The sequence below is a fragment of the Fukomys damarensis genome, unplaced genomic scaffold (genome assembly GCF_012274545.1).
Source record: "Fukomys damarensis isolate Sample0158 unplaced genomic scaffold, DMR_v1.0_HiC HiC_scaffold_5, whole genome shotgun sequence".
In the NCBI taxonomy this organism is placed as follows: domain Eukaryota; kingdom Metazoa; phylum Chordata; class Mammalia; order Rodentia; family Bathyergidae; genus Fukomys; species Fukomys damarensis.
The window spans coordinates 18572214-18577303 of NW_022900917.1; positions in this window are offsets into that span (position 1 = coordinate 18572214).

The window sequence follows — 5090 nt, forward strand, 5'->3', positions numbered from 1 at the left end:
GTGTACAGAAAGTCACTTTCTGTTCTTCCACCCTGGATTTGCAGGCTGCCATTGTAAGCCTACCGAGTAAATCCTTTACATAATCCTTTATATTTCATATTATATAGTAAACCCTAACTGATACCCGCTACTGATGAGGAAACAGACAGACCCCAAACAGACAGGTCTGTTAGCCTTGCGAGACCCTGAGTATAGATCTAGCCACACACAGCCCTCTGACATACATCACTGTGCCGACAAGTTTGTAGTAGTTTGCTACATAGCGATAGAAAATGAATACAGCAATTGTTCTTTTTCCCTGACAAGCACCTTTTCCTCCATTCTTTTTTATATTAGACTCAAATCCTCTTGACAAAAGAGATTGGGCACAAAACTAAGCTAGCAAATCAATTGGCTCAAGTGCTGGGCATGTGACCCAAATTTGGCAACCCAGGTCCTTAACTTACCAGTGAATTTTCAGACCTGAACTTGAGGAAAGGCACTAATTTTCTTCTCTGGCCATAAACTGTGGGAATGAGTGCCCAGAGTTACCTAGAACCATAAACATCTTTCACCTCCACTCCCAACCCCCACTAACAGGTGAAACTGGTCAAAGCTCTAACACCCAAAGAGCATGGAGTGTCCTAAGAGGATATGAGTCCCTGAATCCATTGTCCTTTGGCCACTTGAACCTCTGCTTTTACAGCAATTTGGTTATGTGAGCTGTGCCTCCCCTGTTGATGTAAGCTAGGTCAGGCCAAGCCTCTGTGATTGGCGACCAGAGTCTAAGCAACACAGCTGGAGAGGAGTGAGCTGAAAGACCCAATTCTGCTTCTCAGACAGTGTAAGGACAGGGAAGTGAATCATTGTTTAAGTCGGTGCTGAAGGGCATTACATGATAGCACAAGTAGACCCTGGCTCAAATGTATTATTGGAGCTTTAAGGAATTTTAAATGTCCTCTGGCCAAAGCCAAAGTTTCCTGTGCACAGACATGCCCAGGTCCAGAGAGGAGAAGCTGCCAGTTATATCACAGCTTGTCAGTTCAGAATCACTGGGACAATGGTCCCAGGTTGATGAAGATGCTCCTACCTGTATTTCATCAACATTTTTCTCTCCTGCTTGGACATTCTCCTACCACTACAGTATCTTTCTCGACTTTTCTAAAATAGTGTCCACTCAACACTGAGATTCTCATGATCCCTATGTTCAAGCTAGACCCTCCAGGTGTGAAACTGGGTGTTTTTTATTTGGCTACTAAAACGGATGTAAAACTGTGTCTTCTTGTGCATAGTGCAAAAGTATCTCCTCAGTATAACTTACTTTTGTGGACATCGTGCAGAAAGAATAAAGACGAAAAATTTTATTGTATTTGCCCTTATCCTACAGAACCACTTTTTAACCATTTTTGATGTTTTTCCATTCAGTCTTACTTTATATGTATTGGGAGTTTGTAAGGATGGCAATCATACATATTTTCCCATGTTGTTACATTTTCTTTATAAATATCTACTAATCATATATGGTATGTTTTTCTTTAGCAACAAATTATTCTGTTATGTGAATTCTGTTTATAAAACAACCATACGATGGGAAGCTTCATGTATAGTTAACTTTTTTCCATATTTGGGATTATCTTCTTATTCCTTATACGTGGAATTTCTGGATCAGGTTTTTTGCAGGTGCTTAGCTCCATCATTATTCATGAAAACAATTAAATAAGTATATTAGTCAGAATGGGTTAGGGCCCTGCGGTAGCAAGGACCTAACTGTATAAGAATGTGCTTCTTCGCCCAGCAAAATCTTGTTGAGTTAAGGTCCCTCTCTGAAGCTGCCATCCTCCATGTGGGTGTGCATCAGCCCAGTTGTGCAGTCTTTCAGCTCCACTGTCTCAGCTGCAGCCTCCCTGGTAACCACACCAGCAGAGGAACGTTCCTAAGGGCTTGCTCACCACCCAGAACCCTGTTTGCCTCCAAGGGGAAAGGGGCTCCTCCTGGGTCCCAGGAAGAGCTGAGCCCTTAAATCTCAGCATCCCCATGAATGGTCTTGACGAAGTACTAGCCTGTGGGGTCACCACGGTTCACACGGCCGTCAGCTGGCACAAGCACTTTTCACTACACTCGAGAGATTCGTGGGATTTTAGTGCTATAATGCTGGACAAAAGTATTTAACTTTCCTCTGGCTGCCTCAAAATTGTCATGGATGCACCTTGAGACCATCATGCTAAGAGAAATAAATCAGACGCCCAAGCTTAAATATTGCATAATTTCTCTTATATGAGAAAGCCAAAATGTAAATAAAGAGCAAAATAAATGATAGATAGGAAACAGGGAGATAGATCTTCTGCAAAAGGGAAGGGGGCCGAGTGATGTAGGGAGAGGGAGGAAGGGGAAGGGAAAGGATGAGAAAAGAATTAAGATGTGTTATATACACATATCAACTCCCCACAAGGAATGTGATCATTTTGTATGCAAACATGTTAATAAAACAGTTTTTATAAGATAGTCTTTCCCTTTATTAGTCAGCTAATTCATTTAGTCAAGCACGCAGCAAATATTATAGAATAGGAGAACTGGGCATTGCCCCAGTCCCTAGGGCTACAATGGTGAACACATAGCCATCCCCGTGGGCTTCCTGAGTAGTTACAGGGCCTCTTCTATGAACTGTCTGTGCATATATTGCTTGTTTATGTTTAGGGTTCCTTGCATTTCTCTACTAAATAGCTTAAACTCTTTTTCTCTTTCTTTCTTCCTTTCTCTCTCTTCTTTTTGTAGTGCTGAGGATATAGAACCCAGGGCCTTAGCATATGCTACAGAAGCACTCTCCTGCTGAACTGCACTCCTAGCCCTGTGTGAACTTTCTCTACAGCAAAGATAACAACTCTTTGTTGTATTTTCAACAAATATTTCCTTCAGTTTGCTTTTAATCTTTATTTTGGTGGTACAGTCTCTTTTTTTCTCAACAGAAGTTAAAAATTATCTATAGTAGTCCCCATTAATCGATGGCTTTGCTTTCTATGGTTTTAGTTGCATGCAGTCAACTGCATTCTGAAAATATTAAGTGGAAAATTCCAGAAATGAACAGTTCATATGTTTAAAATAACTTTTAGTATAGCATATTATTATATTTGGTATATTTTATTATGTTATTGTTGTTCATCTCTTATTATGCCCATTTCAAAAATTAATCTTTAGCATAAGTATGCATGTATAGGAAAAAACACAGTACATAACATCAGGTTCACTTCTGTCTTTGGTTTCAAGCATCTACTGGGGGTCTTGGAATGCACCACTCACGGACAGTTACGGACTACTATGTTCAAATCTGATTTTTTCCACTTATGATTTCTTCTCTTGTTTTTAAATTTAAGATATGCTAAAATGGTTGTTTCTGAGTTATCATAGTGTTCCTCATACTAGAAACCATCTTATAAGAAGAGATGAGGTGAGAATGAGCAGGCAGCAGAGGATGGCACTTGAAATTGGCTGAAGGCTATCACGCAGGAGTCACTCCTGAGGCCCCAGGGCCACCCTCCTCCTCCCATTACTGCAGCTGCTGCTCCTCTCAGCCCCTACTCTCTCAGTCTCTAAGGAGATTTCCTCTCAGCAACCTGTCCTCCTTAGTTACTTCTTTGGGGGTAACAGTGTTTCATTGGGGTCTATAGTCCCTTCCTCGCAAGGGATGAATTTGCAAAGAAGAAACTTCAAAGTCTGTGACTGCAGCACAGATAGCTTCAGGCAGGAGCTCCTGGCTTGTTCCCTTAGGACCACACCTCTACACTGCTGGTAGATCAGTTTTTTTTTTCAGCTTTAATTGAGTTTATTGGTACATTTAAGGGATACAGTATAGTTACATTCATTATTGGGATCTTGTACCTCTACATGACAAGTCTTGGTTCTCATTTTTTCCCCTTACCTCTGCCCTCCCTTCACCCCCTCCTCCCCTCCCCATCTATAAACATTTTATTTCCATCTTTTCATTATCTCACATTTTTTCTTTTCCCTTATTACACTTCCCCTACCCATCCCGCCTTCCCTACACCTTTAGCTCCTTTATTCCCATTTCTCAATGTCAGTAATTTTATTAGGATCTTCTGTATTATTGCAGATTATTCACACCAGAGTAACTATTCGATATTTACACATGTGTGCCTTATTTATTTCACTTAGGAGTATATCTTCAGTATGTATCCATTTTCCTATGAGTGAATCTATTTTCTCATTCTTTATGGCTGAGTAATATTCCATTTGACCCAGCCATCCCTCTGCTGGGTATCTTTCCAAAAGAACTAAAAGAATCATATCACAGAGAAGTATGTGCACTCATGTTTATAGCAGCACAGTTTGTAATAGCTAAATCTTGGAAACAGCCTATATGCCCATCAGTTGGAAATTGGATAAAGAAGATGTGGTTTTTCTATAAAATGGTAGATTAGTTTTAAGAGGCACTTACCAAGATCCCATGTTGCTCTTTCTTCTTGCAGCATTAAACACAGAGCTGGGCATCATCTGCTTGCCCTATGGGGCTTAGCTCCACTGGGATGGTCTTTGTTCTCATCATTTATCTTCCTCCAGAGAGCAGCTGCCTCATCTGGCTACCCTACTACTATCATGAGCCCTAAAACTGAGGCTCAGGAGCACAGTCACCTAAACCTAAGATTTAGTTGCTGCTCCATCCTTCGCTCTTTCAGATGCCTTCTCTGCCCTTGCTGGTGACAACTCTCATCTGGAATATGCTTCCTCTTATCCAGCATACCCAACAGGAAAGCCTCATTCTACTGAGCCCAGAGGGAACCTCTGTCTGTACTAGTGTTCTCCAGCGTAGGGTGTGTGCACTAATAGACTGGGATGCACTAGGAAAGTAGTATTGGAAATTTTGTCGATGAGATTTAAAGCTCTTAGAACTTCCATTTTCCTGTATGTTGTTAAGTGGATATAATGTATTCATTCAGAAATTTACGGCCACTTAAAATTATTTCACATTTGAACATCTGTCATGTTGGGATGCATTTTATAGTTGATGCCTAAAGAAAACATATGTCATGACTTAATTGGCAATATTTTTCTTTCTTCCTGGTGTGTAACATGATGTACTATTCATCATGTCTTGAATC